We start from the raw sequence: 18,381 nt of genomic DNA on the forward strand, positions 1-18,381 counted from the left end.
TTGGTCCAATAAAAGATATTCCCTCACCCACCTTGTCTCTGTAATATGTTTGACATGCAGCAAAATGTGGATTAAGCAGTATTTGTCATGTCATCTTCCCAATGACAGGCTTTCCTGTAAATAACGTATACTATATACCCTGAAACAATGATGCCTCTCTTCCTACACTGAATTGAGTGGGGTCTGTCTGCTTTGACCCTTCTGTGTGGTGTATGTGTTTTTGTTTTTAATTAGGGCATTGAGATTTGAGTTTCTATATGTGAGAGAGGTTTTTGTCAGTTGGAATTTCTGTAGTCTTCTCCTTAAGCACTTCTGAAAGCCCTGTTTAATACTCCAACAGTATTTTCTGCCCACAGTTGTAATGTAGACAAATTCTGCTCACCTACACATCTGTTGTCCTCTGTAGTGAGCTGATAAGGTATCAGCATATCTAAACGAGAAATACATGAATGAACTCCTTTAGCTCTATTCTTCTCTTCCAGTGATTTGTAAGTGTTAAAGCACTCATCTGTTCTGGCAGTTAATATATGCAGCCTCTCAATAGCTAATATCCTGTCATAGGCAGTGCAAACCAGTTTAATCTGGTTCATCACTGTATCAAGTAGTTGAGAAATTATAGGTGAAATGAAGAATTCATTTGCCAGCAGGGAAACTAGAGCCCACAGTGTTGAATTATACAGTGAAAGCATTCCATGGAAGATTGTCTTTTGCCAAAATATCTATTGTTTGTTGCAAACATAGATTGGTCTCTGCTCTTTACACCACTATGTAGTACTTAAAGGTCTGTTAATTTGCAATATGAACTTTGATGTTTTGAGGATTTAAAACACAACTGCAAAAAATCTGCACTGAACTTTAACTTGGGAGAGACGGCCAAAAAAGTGACTATTTATTATTTCTGTAGAGACTGTCACTTTTGATTCTGGGGGAAAGGGGTGTCAGTTTTGTTTGTTTTTTTTGCTGTTGCAATATAAAATTAAAAGTTTGAATCACAAATACTATTTTGCCCTGATAAAACTCAGAGAAAATAACGGAGCATAAAAATTTGCACCTAACCCAAAAATCTGGTGAAATTAACCTTTTTGCCACTTTTGTTGCCAGCCTGTCTATTCTCCTGAGCTCTCACTAGTGTTTCGACAACTTCCCCTCCTACTCTTATCAATGATTAGAGCTTTTATCTTTAAAGAAGAGATGCTGGACCAAGGTGAATCTGTTAGGGCATGGTGCCCATGCTTTGAAATCTGCTGTGCTCTGTTATTTGGTGCGTCCCATGTTACACTATGCATTGAAGTGACTGAAAGTGGGAATCCTGAGATAGCACATGCCTTGACTCCTGAATGAGATATGGAGCTCAGAAAGAGGGTCATAATAAGAGAATGGGGTGGGAGGATCCAGGGTATGTAGGAGCCACAGTTGGGGTCCAGCGATGGTGTGCCAACTAATAGATTTTCAGAGATGTGAAAGGTGGTGCAGACCTAGGACTGAAGGAGGGGAGTTTTAGTGAATAGAACTGGTGGGTGGGAAGAGCCACAATAGGTTTGGAGATTCTGGTAAACACGTATTTTTTGAACCTCGTTTATCCATGATATATTTCATTTAGGTCTTATACTCCCCTCATTGCTCATTTCTAGAGCCTTTCAGCAGTGCATTAAGTGAAATGACTAACGTGTTGTGTGTGATTCATTCTTTTGCTCATCCTTTCCTTGGGGAAACTTCTATGCAGTATAATATTTTTGTTTTGGTTGGTGTGACAGAGTGCTAGGCAAGGAAGGCTGAGTCAGCACTCTGTTCACAGCAGCTCCAACCAAACAAGGCAGAATGAAGCTGACTAAGCAGAGCTGTGCCTGATTTGTCGGTGGGGCAGGGCAGAAAAGCTAATTAAGCCATTAGCCAGAGCCCACAAATAGGCACAGGAAGGAAGTGGAAAAGGGGGAAGCAGGCAGCACAGGGGGAGAGATTGCTCTTTCCTGCTTGTTACAGGAGCTGTATATGTTATGAAGGTGGTAGGATTCCATTTGTAAAATAAACTGCACAAGGTGTTGGACCAGCATAGGGATCTCCGAGTAGTTTGTAGACCGTGACAGAAGCAGGTGCCAGGAGGCCCTGGTACAGTTTTTTTTAAATTTATTTTATTTTAAATGTTCATATTGTGATGTGTAGGTATTGGAGAAGGCAGGTCAAATAAATGTACCTCACTTTGAGCAGTAGGTGGTAAGGTCCTCAGTTTCTATGGGAGTTTGTTCCACACTCTAAGATGAGCCCATGAGAGAGAGAGAGGGAGCTGTCTCCTGTACAGATGGGCATGACCTTTTTGGGAAGAGAGTTTCATTGTACCAGATGAGTGGAGTTGACCACTGTCTTCATCCCAGAGCTTTAGGTGGTCTTCTAGATATGCTGGCCCCAGGCAACTGAGCATCTTGAGCTTGACTTGATATTCTCTGGGATGCCAGTGAAGGACAGCTTTGATATGTGTGTGCATGGCAGACTGTGTGGCTGAAGAGTAGTTGCCAATTTTTGTTGGATGTGTTCCTGCAGATTTCATCATGATGTAATCTCTAATTAAAGATTAATCTTTACTTCCTGGAGACTCCAGGCCAATCTTGGAGCATTGGCAACCCTTCTGAAGAGGCGTGCTGCAGGATTCTATACTAGTTGGGGTTTCCTGAGGGCTGATGGTTTTGTGGGATTTAACAGTGAAATAGAGTAGACACCTAAAAGAACCTACTCTTCCACCAGAGAGGGCGAGCTATCCCAAAGCTGTACAAAGATTTCTAGTCAGCAGCAGCTCAGAGCTGTGCATTGCTTTTGGTGATATCTTGTGACGTTTCCAACTTAACTCATTAGAAGTGCCCAGATTCTTCATGAATTAACCAGTGTTCATAGTCAAATGAACTTTTTTTTTAAAAAAAGCCCGTATTGAATAAATGTGTTAGAAAAGGTATATGTACACAGTTACCAGGAGTCTGTCCTTCTCTCTCTCTCATGGGCTTTATAGGCTTTAATGAGGAGGAACAGTTGGGCCAATAAGCGTGGGAAGTTGTTTGTGTGCAGTATTTTGCACATTGCCTTACTGTTACTCTCCTGGATGGCTGAAAACCTAGGAACATGCAGATGCTGCTTGTCACTTCCGGTATCACTTTTTATTTGCCACCCCTTTCAAGATGCACAGCAGCTTGCTCCTGTGTTAACAGAACCAGGAGGGGTGGACCAGGTACAATGCCTCCCTTTCTATGCTAAAACTAGTTTGTGGTTCATTGCTTTTCAATGCTGCAGAATTACTGTAAGAGGGGCAGCATGCTATATCCAACACCTATTCAGAATCTCAAAGGAAACCCTGTACACCTGCTGGGGATGAGCAATAATGATGATGATCATTTTGCCGGCTGTATAATGATCAGCATGGTCCTTACAGCTCATTTGGTGGTTAGCATGTTAGCCTTGATAAAAGGACTCTCACCGGAAGTAAATTTAAAAAAAAAATGTGCCCACTGCATTTGAGTACCTTGTTTTGAGGACACTGTGCCTATTCTGCCCCCAGGCCTGAGGCACAAGGCTGACCTATTACCTTGCAGGTCAGATTCTCAAGGTAAAGTTGAAAGTTGTATTTGAAAACAATTGGTGAGGAGGATAAAAGAACGTCCTCTCTTGAGAGCGAGAGAGGTGAGAGAGAGGTGTGTAGGGGCCAGATTTTGCCTGGCCCCTTTGTGGATGTATGGGGTCTGAAGAAGAAAGTTAAAGGAAATGTCTGCCCTCTTGAATCTCTCGTACAATGGGTAGAAGTGCAGAGACTGTTTGTTTGTTTCCTAGCATCCCCAGATATATACACATCAAAATGAATGGAAAAGCAATCATGTAGTCTCTTTCCCATTCCACCTTGCACTGGCCTGCAGCGATGGGTGAGTATTCTATATGGAGTGGGTAGCACCATCTGGAAGGGTGATGCATAGTGCATGCTACCCTGCTCACAACCTGAGGTGGTGAAATTCTGTGCCATCTTCAACATGTACCCAAATGGCTGTCTAATTCTTCACAAATATCAGCTCTCTGTTTGGGAATGACCTGCTTTTAAATGTGAAAAATAAAATGGTATAACTTGTCTGCAGTTAGTTGATTTGCTTTTGTGTGTTAGCATTCCGTTTGTGATAACAAGGCCACGTATCAGAGATGCCAACAGCTAATTGCACAGTTACCTAGAGATTGGCATCCACATCATTATGCAGGTACAAGACAGCTACAGCACCTCTGGTTATTTCTCTGTTTGATGGAAGTGTCTTTCCCCCGTTCCACCTACTTACCTTGCTTTAAATAAATAAATGGATTGCACTATGTAAATGAATAAATCAGACACTGCTCCACTGAGAAGTCTAGAGGGAAATAAGTCTGCCATTGTTATACTACCTCTGGGGTATCTTATCTGTCCATCTTTTTATGATAAAGATCAGGCTTAAACAAAGAAACTGATCTGTCCTTAACTGCTATCTTGGTGCCCTCTGTTTTTACACAAGAGGATAAGGAAGCATTGGATCTTTTTATGGGCTAATCCAATTACAGGAGGAGCAGATGGTAACCCCTTTTTTTAGGTTTCCTAACACTTTCCATTCCACCTTTTGTGTGCAGCTGCCCTTTGAAATTCAGCATGGGCAAAAGCCCTCAGGCTAGGGAAGTGCCTTTTTCTTTGGCCATTGAACTTCTGTACAAGTTTGGCTGAGATATTAGCTGTTGAAAACCACAATTTCCTTTCTGTCATTTCTGTTGCACAAGATGATACTGGCAGTATGCCAATATAAATGAGCACAAAATTGTGAAAAGGCCAGCCCATGGCATGGTCAAAGCAGCTGCGACAGCATAGCATGCCTCGGAACTGCTAGCAACAGCAGAGTAGTTGAGGGGAAAGCAGTAGTTCCCCCAATCACCCTCCTAGGGCATCTGCTCAGCCATCCCCCAAATCCAGCATCTGATCCTAGTGGCCTATCCCCTACTCTGGGATAACAGCTTGCTTCTGCTGCCTGCTAAGCCAGAAGAACCCAGGTTGTGAACACCTTGGGAATGGAGGTTTGTTCGTAACTTTGAACAAAACGTTATGGCTGTTCTTTCGAAAGTTTACAACTAAACATTGACTAAATACAGCTTTGAAACTTTACTATGCAGAAGAAAACTGGTGCTTTCCCTTTATTTTTAGTAGTTTAACATGATACTGCATTTGCTTTTTTTTTTTTCGTCTCTGCTGGTGCCTGATTGTGTATTTCTGGTTCCAAATGAGGGGTGTGGTTGACTGGTGGCTTGTAACTCTGAAGTTCGTAACTCTGAGGCTCTACTGTAGAGTTAGTCCTATAGCTCAAAGGGCAGCGGTCTGTATTGCAGTGCGGAGGGTTCAGGGTTGATGACTGTGTATGATGTAAGGGTTGGTACAGTTGCATATAATTTAAAAATTTTCCTTTAAAAAAATCTAGATGTTTAAATACAAAAGCTTGATACAAGAATATTTCAGTTGCAAAGTCAAGCACTTGACAATTAGGAAATGCTAAGCTGTAAGATTGGATTCTTCAGCCTCATTGTGTATGCATTGTGGCAGTCTTTAATTACATGATGTACAGTTTTTTCCACAGGATCCTTGCCTCATTCAGTACGGCAGGGGGGCGGGGGGGGGGGTAGGGGGAGATGCACAAAGGGGCAGAACGGTTGCACAAGCAACGTTAAATTTGGCATCTCCTAACTTTCAAGTGCTTCGTATTGGCTCCTAACTCTTTTAACTCAAGTAAAGAATAGGAAGGATAAAACATATATCAATAACACACATAGAACTTGTGCTAAGTAAAAGAAAGTTACTGGCAAGAGAATTAACCTACAACATTGCCTTCAGCAGAAGTATTACTTTTTATTTTAAAAATAATGCTTGTAAAATTTAGCCACTTTAAAGTATATTGAAGACTCCTGTGGAAGGTATTTATTATTTTCACTGAGGGCGTATTTGCTTCACTGCCTCTTCAGGGTCACCCTCATGTCCACCATGCTAGTGGAGATTAAAACAGAATTTGAATTTGAAGGAATATGTCCACAGATAAAGAACTGGACCATATAATTTGTGTGCAAGAATTTTAAAGATTTATTCAATTAGTCTAAGATGAGACAACTTTTATTTCACACTTTTAGTTTCTAAAACTTTTTTGTAAAAATAAATGCTGCAGAGCACTTTATATATAGTAGCTGGTGACCTTGTGACATAAGACTTCCCTCTACAGGAAATGGTCTGGCTAGCAATCAGACCAAAAGGAGACAAACACAAAGAATTCCCAGAGTTTCAATCCAGCTGTTGCTTAGTTGAAAGCTACTTTTCTGGTACTGGAAACACTTTATATTAAAAAAAAAAAAGGCAAGAAATCCATGATAAGTCAAAAAAAAATCACAAAAAACACTATTGTAATTTCAGTTGAAAGGTAATTTTTTAGTAAATCTGCAAACTGAAATACAGTATTTCCCAATATGCTTTTTTATAAAAGCTTCAGTGTGAACACATCAGAACACTTTCTATAGGAACGGAGATTAAGCCTTCCAAACTCAGCCTTACAAATTCGGGGCTTGAATACCCTCCCTTCAGTCAGACTATGCTTCTATTGAAATCAATCAGAGTTTTGCTTGAGGAGGACTGCAGGACATGCACCATAACTTGCATCCACTGTTTTTAAAGCTTAAAAGTTTGGTGTTGTTGAAGGGGGTGTTTTTCAAATATATTAAAATAAAGGACTTTAAAGAAAGCATAGTGCTTGACTTTAGCTCAGGTCTGCAGTGGTAGGGCAGAACAGAAGGGCATGTTCCTTCACTTGTACAAACTCTTTATTAACAAAGTATCTAACAAATGGTACCCACTTCTGTTCTGCAAAACCACAGCAGACCTGAGCTAAAGGGAATCTCTAATCTTTCTTTAGAAAGACCTTATTTCAAGGTTGGTACAAAATACGCTCCAAATAACCCTGAACATCTGAGCCTTATATTTTACCCTGAAAATCAATTTTAAGTGGATTTGAAGTGAACAAAACTACCAACCTGAGCTGCTGCTCCTGTCTAACCAAAGACTGGTGGTGCACTGGACTGATCCTTATATGATGGCACCATCAGTTTCTTCAGATAAGTACCGTGGGCCAGCAATGGAGCTAGGCCAACATATACCAACTGAGGCTCTGGCATACTTTAATCATTCTTCTACTTCTGTTAGTTTCAGAAAATCCCTTTCCATGTGTATGATGCAGGACTTTCTTATGTATTGTGAAGAGAGACAATAGCGTTGATTATCGTATCATTTTACACCAGTTTTACACTGCTGCAACTCCACTGACTTCAGTGAATTACACCAGAGTGGATGGGAAGCAAATTGGGCCCAGTAGGTCTAAGGCTTGTGAACACCATTTCCCCACTGACTAAGCAGAGCTGTGCCTGATTTGTCGGTGGGGCAGGGCAGAAAAGCTAATTAAGCCATTAGCCAGAGCCCACAAATAGGCACAGGAAGGAAGTGGAAAAGGGGGAAGCAGGCAGCACAGGGGGAGATTGCTCTTTCCTGCTTGTTACAGGAGCTGTATATGTTATGAAGGTGGTAGGATTCCATTTGTAAATAACTGAGGCATTGGCCTCTCCCCATTGTTCCTGGGACTGTCAGTCTCAGTCCTGATTTCCATAGACCCTTCCCCTTTTAGTACTGGGAGCTAGCCAACTAAAACACCCCCACTGAATGTTAGTAAGGGGGCAACAGTCCCCTTACCCTTGCTATCCACTACTACAAACACTTAGCATCTGGTCTTTCTTCTGCTCAAAATAAAAATACATTAAAATGTTTCTCTGGTCGAATGCCCTTTATGAGGGAATAAATCTAGAACACTGATTTCCAGATTGGGAATGACAGTAAAATGGATTTTTTAAAATCATTGTATTAAGAACACAAAACCAAACCAACAAGGATGGGATTTCTCAGACAGATTTTTTTTTTTTAAATGCGGAGCTCATATAAATTCAGTCATCTGATGGGCAACAAATTGGCCACCATGATATGGGACTATAACCAATCATGCATAAATGATATGTACTGCTACACTGCCACCTAATGATGAGGTGGATAAGGAAGCAGTAGCAGTATTACTGGTGACGTGCTGGCAACCGGTGACATGTTTTCTGATGTGCAAAAAGAAAAATCTAAAAATAGCTAGCTGATCTGAAGTCTCTTGTGTTCATGTCCTAAATATTAAAATAGGAACTTCTGAAAGACTTGAACATGGACTGCAAAAGATGAATGAATGGAAAGCACTTGTAGGCCTTTCAAAGGTAGTACCCTAGAGAGTAGAGTTAACCTCACCAAAGTTGAACATTCACTTGAATGCTTTTGTTTTAGTTTAGATTCAACAATTCTACCAGCTTTGATGTTTGTTTGTGTAGAACAGGTTGTTTGACAATAATTGACTCCTGTACAGCATAGACGAACTGTTTGTGTCAACTCACATTTTTAAAAATGTAAAATTAGTAGCCTTGTTCACTACCTGTTAAACATGTACAGTAAATATGCAATCATAATAGTTTGTGTATTTTATTAAGATCTTTCTAGTGTATATTTTCATAATATATCCCCCAAATCATAACTCATTTTAAATATTTGTGAAAAGATATCTCTCTACCGTAATTTTAAAACAAATATTCTTTGCTTCTAGATCCAGAGTCAGATATTCAAAGCTGGGCATATGTAATTGCATGCATGCTTCAGTTTCCCGAGTTTGTGTGCAAGTAGCCTTTGAATGTTTGCAAACCAGGTATCTAAGTGCACATAGCCAACTAGGAGCCTAGCTGGCTGTTTGCCTGTGTAAGTAACCAATATGTATGTACACATTGGATGTTTATGCATATCCTTTCGGAGTACACAAAGTATCAGCAGTTGTGTATACCAGACTTTGAAAAATGGGTCCCCATTGTTTATTTTAAAATACTCAGTTTGTATTTTACATTAGTAACAAAAGGTGGTATTATACTAATATTCTGCAATCACAGTGAAACTAAATTGCAAAAGGCAAGATTGAGCCCATAATTAGCACACAGTATGCAGGAGGTGCTCAGCTACTACAATGATAGATGTGGTTTAAGAATAAAAATAGAAGTCTTGCCAACCCCAAATGTTTATTTTCCCTGTCTTTTTTTTTTTCACCTTTAGTGAAAGTTGCCCACCATCAATGGGCATTTGTGTGTAATCATCTCAGAGTCAAAATTCCACCTTAATTACATGCATTAAAATGTAGCCTCCCTGTTCACTAACTGGAGGAGACTCCACTTACTCTTTCCTATCCGCTGGGGTGTGGACCTGCCAGTCTAACCTCTTTCCCCCTCCCTACCAATACAATAGATAACTGGCCCACTCACATTCTCACAGAATTGCTCCCCATATTTCCCTCTTTCCTCTCAGTCTCCTAGCCATCACATTCTCTTCTCTGCCTCTTACTCCCTGTATTGCCCCCAATCTACCGCTTGTTCCCTGTATTCCTTTAGCACCTCATAGTTTCCAGTTTTGTTCCCCAATACAGTCTCCCTCCCTGCTGACTCACGGTCCCATTTACTGTACCTCCATGTTCTCCTATCCTATGCCTGGTCTCACCAGCCTACTGAGGAGCTACCATCTTGTCTGAAGGCAGCATGGTGTCAGCCCCACTGAAAACAATGGGAAATGGCATCCATCTTTGCTGGGGCAGCCTGCTTTTCACCAACAAAGGCAAACTGGATATAGTGGCCATCTTGCTGAGGATGATGGCCATTTTGAATAAGGGAAAACCTGAGTTGGAATGCAGAAATGAAAAATTCATGAGACTCTTAAGTGGAACCTCTCCCCCCCCCCCAATATTGCTGCAATCACTACTGGTTGTAGTGCTCACTGCTGTGAGTAGTCCAAGTACACTTTTGGCAGTGAGTGTATTAGGTTGAGCCCTGTGATGATACAGTTAAGGAGTTAATGTCATGCATGTTATGAGTTTTTGATTTATAAAGATTGAGGATGAAACTCATTGCAGATAGATAGTTGGTAAGGGGATAGCGCGGGGGTAAAGCACTCTTTGTCTGGGCAGTGAACCCTTTTCCGAGGTTCCTTTGTATTGCAGAGCAGCAACAAAAGGAGGGCTCATTCCTAGCACACCTTTCAAGGCCATGTGGTCCTGGGATGTACAGTTTTCAACGTAAGGATTTCCTAGGTGAAAAGCCCTGGGGCTGAGCTGGAACAAGGAACAGTGTGGTTTTTAAGCAGTGAAACTTCAGGAGATATCAAAGAGACAGAGCCCCAAGACAGCCACTTTTTGGTGCCAGGGTAGCAGTGCCATAGTTGAGGTTTCTGCAAGAGATCATTGCCGGTGTGCAATTTGTAGCCATTTCTGTTCAAGGAAACAGAACTTGTGTTTATTTTGTAAATTACACTAGGTAAATACCTGACTTTGCCTCACCAAGGTCCCCTCCAATGTGAAACTGACCTGCAAGACCCCAAACCTGCTACCAGTTGGCAAAGAGGCGAGAATACATTTTTCCTACAGTGTGGGAATGTTTTCATCTTCCTGTCTAAACAAGTGCACCTCCACTGATGGCAAGTATGGTACAATGGCATATATTTCCTTCTTAATGATTAGGACTCTTTACATAATCCACTTTGGAGGATTTAATCAGAGTTGTTTTGTGGACAAAAAGGGTGTATCCTATTGTCCACAATGGAACTCTTACTGCCATTCTAACTACACGACTGATTATAGGCTGTAGATTTTTAATGTTAATAGCAAAATACAGTACATGACCATCTCCTGTATGGAAAATATTTACATACAAATGTGTTGCTGATGAATAGCAACTTATTTTCTCAAATGGAAGGCTGTTCACAGTTTTAGATTTAGGAAGCATTTTCTGTGTTTGATTTTTCAAAGAGCCAGACACTCTGCATTCTGAGTGATACCGTGCCTACTGCAAGACAGATAAGTAAATAACATCCAAGGATTTAATTCCAGAACATTTCCTCATTCAGGCTTTTGTCCAGGCGCATTTGAATGGTCTCTTACATTTACGTTGATCGTTATTTTTACATTACAAAAAATTGCACATTTTCTCGCAGTTGCTATCAGGCTTGGCAGATGCTGCCGCACAGCACAGAAGACTGTAGTTCTTTTACTTGTAGGGATACACAATTGTATAGAATTGTATTTGTTTTTGTATGCAGGGCATTTATCATCATTGCTGGGAGATGGTTAACATAAGGTATATACTACAGTTACAGGAAGGCTAAAAGCTAAGTTAGTTTCATTAAAAGAAGCCTACTCAGCTACCAGCTGTGCAGTGCAGACATTTAAATGTACAACCTGCAGGGCGCAGTCCTGCTGTAAAATAGACATTTTCTTAATTACATATATACGAAGGACCTCATTCTCAAATAAGTGGCTTATCTTTATACATATGCCGAAGGAAAGAGGGCTGCATGTTTTGACAGGCTATATAGACACGGTTTTGAATGTGAATTTGCAACAAAAATCAGGTTATACAAAGGACTGCAGCACACATGCAGGCTTCTAGGGTGGCTGTTTTGATGCCATACTATTTCCAAATACAAAGAAGGTGTTATCTTTCATTTCTTACCAGTAAAGAGCATGCCTAGAGAAAAGATCATGGTAGGAGTTTTCTGAAAAAGGTGGACACACCGTTTTCATCACCTTATTTCTCTCCCACACCAGCACTTTATCTACAAAATTGCCCTTCTGAGTAGAGTCCTTTGGAAAATCAGCTAAGGAATTGAAACAATACTTCTTTGTTCTTCAGTGGCATTGCACAACTGCTTTAGAAACAGACCTGGTGGTGCTATGAATATGTTTGGAGTAAAATGAGATTGGCAAAGTGCTGATTCACTATCCCCAGGATTGCTGGAGTGCTGCTGTTGTGATTTTATTTAATTCAAAGTAGTACTGAAAAAGGACGACTTAGATGTCTAGCGGATAGAAATTGTGCTACTCAGATGTACCAGGTAAATTAGCAGCAAAATGAGATTGGCCTACTCCTTAGTGAGTAGATGTCTGTGTACTATCACCTTAAGAATGAAACAGTCCCATTACGTGAGGCATAGAGATGGATTTTCCGCTCTCCTACAGAGATGTCAAAGAGACTGCATTCAAAATGATGGCACTGTGGTCATCTAAAAACATACAGGCATTATTATAATTAGTAATGATCCTTGGCTGTATGCATATGGCAACCGTACACATTATCTAGATCAAGCTTGGGGAGCAGAGTTCATTATTTTCTACAAAAGCTATATACCTCTATCCATCAGATATCAGTAGTACTAGAACTTGTCATCTTTGTAAACCAGCTACTTTAGCTTTGTAAATTATTCATTCCAAAACTGAAAACCCTTGAGATTGGTGTTTGTGGGGCCATCTTTTTGTTTTTGTTTTTTAATTGCCTCAATAAAAGTCTTCATGGCAGTTGCATTTTTTTTCTTCACTGGGCCAACAAACATTTTAATGCAGCCTTCATGTTTCGTGCATTTTTCTGTTTCAAAGCTGGGTTATTCAGGTTAGGTTTTGTCTCATGTTGAAATCACGTGTCCTTTCCTTTAGGTTCCCTGATTTGCTGTGCCTACAATGCTCTCAGGAGAGTTAACAGAAACCATTTTGATGTTTCCTCTCAGGCCTGTGCGGGAAAGGAAGAGGAGGTATTCTCCTAGACAATACCAGTGGGGATCAGACCTACCCACCAAAGACATTGATGTGGTTTAATAGTCCAGTGATCTTTCCCATACCCTGACAAAAAGATGGTGAAACTAGACAGAATGGGATGGAGATTGTCAGAGGAAGGGTCTCCTGCGAGGCCAATTGGTGGAAATGATTGTGTGGGGATAGAAATCCATGGAACTTGCTGCAGACCTGCTCATTTGGTTAGATTGGTTAAACACTTAGGCTTTTGGGTGCTTATATAAAATGAGCTATGAAACATAGGAGTTGTTCACTGGTTTCGTATGTATTTTTCCAATGCTGAGGCTGGTTTACCCATGCTTTACTCTGTCCTATATTTTTGCAGCGTTGAGGCTGTTTTATTAGGCGGTTTGGGTTTTTTTTAAAGCTATACAGTATTGCTTTGGGGTTGCTGAGATTTGCATTTTTAAAATTGTCCTTGTAGCCCTAGAAGTAAGCGAATAATTATTTAAAGGGAAAAGGAGAGTATTCAGTTTGGGAATCAAGGTTAAACAAGGTAAATTTAGAAAGTGTGAAATACTCCATATTCCTGGAGGCAATGAAGCTAAAACCAAAAGCACCTTTCTGCTTCTGATTTCTAGCTTTCAAGGAGCTGGAATAGTGTAGTTGTAGCCATGTCAGTCTCAGGGGATTAGCTCACCCGCCTTGTGTCTCAAATAGTGGGAATGACAGTTAATTTTTAATTCTGCATTATACATAAAATATTTTTCTTGCATTGGTTGGTGGGAGTAGCCTTTTGGTTCTTCTTACTTTTAATTTTATATTTCACATGCATGACAACCCACTTCATTCTCTGACACATCTGAGGTAACCTGCTGTGAAGGTCAGCTTATCTGAAGCTGCTCCTGTCCAATATCAACTATATAGACTTTAAGGCCAGAAGGGAATATCATGATCATCTAGTCCAGGGATCGGCAACCTTTGGCATGCAGCCCATCAGGGTAATCCGCTGGCGGGCCACCAGACATTTTGTTTACGTTGACTGTCCACAGGCATGGCCCCCCACAGCTCCCAGTGGCCGCGATTTGCCATGGCACTTTTGGCACTTATCATAAATAATTCCTTTCCCTCCCTGGTATTTATCCCTCTGGTGTATGTATAGAGAGAGCAGTCATATCTCTGCTCAGCTTTCATTTGGTTAGGCTAAACAAGCCAATCTCTTTGTCGCCTCTCATGAAGTAGGTTTTCCATTCTTCTGATCATCCTAGTAGCCCTTCTCTGTGTAACCCACACACCTCCTGGGTGTGGTGTTCTGTCCCATCTAGTGACACTGAGACCACTTAGAGAGTTAAATGAGTCTGCTCTACAGCCCTACCTAAGAGTTAGTTGGCTTTTAGCTCATGCAGTAGAGGCTCATGCACTAAGTTCCCGAGGTCCCTGGTTCAATCCTGCCCATTAATGATGGGGGTCTGTTGGCATTACATCTGCACCAGTTTCAGTGTGAATTTCTTTTTTTAATCATGGAAGACCAGAAGTGCACACAGCATTCTAGATGAGGTCTCACTAGTGCCTTATATAAGGGTACTAACACTCCCCTATCTCTACTGGAAATACCTTACCGATCCTAGGTTTGCATTAACCTTTTTCACATCACATTGGCAGTTCATAGTCCTCCTGTGACCAACCAATACACCCAAGTCTTTCTCCTCCTCTGTCACTTTCAGCTGATAACCCCCCCAGCTTATAGCCTTTATCATTTTTTATTGTTCATTGACACCATCCCCTGCAATCCTTACATTACTGAAACAGCTTAATGTTTTATACCCAATTGCCATATGAGGCTTTAGAAATTGAACCTATGTGAGAAGCAGGTGTAGCTCTGCCAGCAAAGTGGCGAGGTGCTCACAAGTAGACTTCAGACATGCAGAGAAAGACACAATAGCAGTTTTTTCTTCTCTTCATTCAGGCTGATGCCTTTTTAAACAGTGTTAAAATGCATCAAAATACCAGCCATTATAAAACTCCTTGAGATACCAAGAAAATGAGGTAAGTAAAATTAGTGGCAATTGTGAACAGACTACATTCTACTGAGACATATTAGCAAGACAGCTCCCCTGAGACTGCCTGGCTTTTAGGGGAAGGCATCTAGACTATTGTACTAGCAAGCTGATGAAAGCTCATTGTTTAATCATAAGACATGGGATTTTTATTTTAAAATTTGTTCTCATAATTTCAATATTTTATATGGAAATTTCACTGTTTTCTTAAGGCCATGCCCTAGTTGCTTATTATTTTACCCTATTCTCCTTGAAGACCAGGTTTGCATTTTTACAAATGTTGTACTGAAGCCTCACTTATGCATTTATTATTCAAAGAAAAGTTCTTCAAACGAGAAACTACGCCACCTAAAACAAATGTAACAATCCAAACAGAATCCAAATACTAATGCAAGAGGGTGCAAAATAAACCAGTATATTGAAGCACGGGAAATATAAAGATGTATTTGAGAGTTGTGAAAATACACTTAAAACATTGAGCTGAACTCAGTTATGAAAGAAGGTGAGGGCTCTGGCTGGGGGTGCGAGCTCCAGGGTGGGGCCGGGGCCGAGCGGTTTGGGATGCAGGAGGGGCCGAGGGGTTTGGAATGTGGGAGCCATTAAACCAAACTGTAAACCCTGCATATAATGGAAACCACTTCAAGCCAGGGGGTGCACCCTGCACCCCTTGTTCCAGCACCTATTCCTGTATTTGGACCCTGCTTCACACTACTCCTTATTCTGCTCCTTTGAAAGCAGCAGTGGCTCCAGCCATTCTGCTCCATCAGTCTCCAGTCCCCACCTATCATGAAAAACTGGTTATGTCTGAGCCCTTTGCTCTTTAACTTTCCACATCTCCTAATGGTGCTTGAGCTGCCCTGCTCCCTCTCCTGTCTCTTCCTGTTACTTGCACAAAGAAAAGGAGTACTTGTGGCACCTTAGAGACTAACAAATTTATTAGAGCATAAGCTTTCGTGAGCTACAGCTCACTTCATCGGATGCATTTGGTGGAAAAAACAGAGGAGAGATTTATATACACACACACAACAGAGAACATGAAACAATGGGTTTATCATACACACTGTAAGGAGAGTGATCACTTAAGATAAGCCATCACCAGCAGCAGGGGGGGGGGAAGGAGGAAAACCTTTCATGGTGACAAGCAAGGTAGGCTAATTCCAGCAGTTAACAAGAATATCAGGAACAGTGGGGGCTGGGGTGGGAGGGAGAAATACCATGGGGAAATAGTTTTACTTTGTGTAATGACTCATCCATTCCCAGTCTCTATTCAAGCCTAAGTTAATTGTATCTAGTTTGCAAATTAATTCCAATTCAGCAGTCTCTCGGAGTCTGTTTTTGAAGCTTTTTTCTTGAAGTATGGCCACTCTTAGGTCTGTGATCGAGTGACCAGAGAGATTGAAGTGTTCTCCAACTGGTTTTTGAATGTTATAATTCTTGACGTCTGATTTGTGTCCATTCATTCTTTTACGGAGAGACTGTCCAGTTTGGCCAATGTACATGGCAGAGGGGCATTGCTGGCACATGATGGCATATATCACATTGGTAGATGCGTTGGTGAACGAGCCTCTGATAGTGTGGCTGATGTGATTAGGCCCTATGATGGTGTCCCCTGAATAGATATGTGGACAGAGTTGGCAACGGGCTTTGTTGCAAGGATAGGTTCCTGGTCAGTGGTTCTGCTGTGTGGTTTGTGGTTGCTGGTGAGTATTTGCTTCAGATTGGGGGGCTGTCTGTAAGCAAGGACTGGTCTGTCTCCCAAGATCTGTGAGAGTGATGGGTCGTCCTTCAGGATAGGTTGTAGATCCTTGATGATGCATTGGAGAGGTTTTAGTTGGGGGCTGAAGGTGATGGCTAGTGGCGTTCTGTTGTTTTCTTTGTTGGGCCTGTCCTGTAGTAGGTGACTTCTGGGTACTCTTCTGGCTCTGTCAATCTGTTTCTTCACTTCAGCAGGTGGGTATTGTAGTTGTAGGAATGCATGATAGAGATCTTGTAGGTGTTTGTCTCTGTCTGAGGGGTTGGAGCAAATGCGGTTATATCGTAGCGCTTGGCTGTAGACAATGGATCGAGTGGTATGATCTGGATGAAAGCTAGAGGCATGTAGGTAGGAATAGCGGTCAGTAGGTTTCCGATATAGGGTGGTGTTTATGTGACCATCGCTTATTAGCACCGTAGTGTCCAGGAAGTGGATCTCTTGTGTGGACTGGTCCAGGCTGAGGTTGATGGTGGGATGGAAATTGTTGAAATCATGGTGGAATTCCTCAAGAGCTTCTTTTCCATGGGTCCAGATGATGAAGATGTCATCAATGTAGCGCAAGTAGTAGGGGCATTAGGGGACGAGAGCTGAGGAAGCGTTGTTCTAAGTCAGCCATAAAAATGTTGGCATACTGTGGGGCCATGCGGGTACCCATCGCAGTGCCGCTGATTTGAAGGTATACATTGTCCCCAAATGTGAAATAGTTATGGGTCAGGACAAAGTCACAAAGTTCAGCCACCAGGTTAGCCGTGACAGTATCGGGATACTGTTCCTGCTCGGCTGTAGTCCATCTTTGTGTGGAATGTTGGTAGAGGGCTTCTACATCCATAGTGGCTAGGATGGTGTTTTTAGGAAGATCACCAATGGACTGTAGTTTCCTCAGGAAGTCAGTGGTGTCTCGAAGATAGCTGGGAGTGCTGGTAACGAAGGGCCTGAGGAGGGAGCTACATAGCAGACAATCCTGCTGTCAGGGTGTCAATGCCTGAGATGATGGGGCGTCCAGGATTTCCAGGCTTATGGATCTTGGGTAGCAGATAGAATACCCCAGGTCGGGGCTCCAGGGGTGTGTCTGTGCGGATTTGTTCTTGTGCTTTTTCAGGGAGTTTCTTGAGCAAATGCTGTAGTTTCTTTTGGTAACTCTCAGTGGGATCAGAGGGTAATGGCTTGTAGAAAGTGGTGTTGGAGAGCTGCCTAGTAGCCTCTTGTCCATACTCCGACCTATTCATGATGACGACAGCACCTCCTTTGTCAGCCTTTTTGATTATGATGTCAGAGTTTGTTTCTGAGGCTGTGGATGGCACTGTGTTCTGCATGGCTGAGGTTATGGGGTAAGCGATGCTGCTTTTCCACAATTTCAGCTCGTGCATGTCGGCGGAAGCACTCTATGTAGAAATCCAGGCTGCTGTTTCGACCTTCAGGAGGAGTCCACCCAGAATCCTTCTTTTTGTAGTGTTGGCAGGAATGTCTCTGTGGGTTAATATGTTGGTCAGAGGTGTGTTGGAAATATTCCTTGAGTCTGAGACGTCGAAAATAGGATTCTAGGTCACGTGTTCCCAGCCTTCCTGCCTGTCCCTTCTAATGGTGGCTAGGGCCCATATAGAGGGGAGTCCTTGCCAATCTGGATGCCCTTGCCACTACAGATTTGCAGCTGTGTAAAGCGATGCTGAATGTAGACCTCCTCGTGATACACAAGCCACTGAACAACCATGGTAAAAGAATAACTTTCAATCTCTACTGACCTGGCTTGGATTTGAATCTGTGAATGTTTATTAAATTATTACCCATGTTTACTATTTAAGAGGTATTTGTTTCAAGTTTCAGCATGGTTTGTTACAGAGGCTCTATGTGTAGTGTCCGCATTTGTGTAAACCCCTGTCTTGGTTTAGAACTTGACTGT

The sequence above is a fragment of the Dermochelys coriacea genome, chromosome 10 (genome assembly GCF_009764565.3).
Source record: "Dermochelys coriacea isolate rDerCor1 chromosome 10, rDerCor1.pri.v4, whole genome shotgun sequence".
Lineage (NCBI taxonomy): Eukaryota > Metazoa > Chordata > Testudines > Dermochelyidae > Dermochelys > Dermochelys coriacea.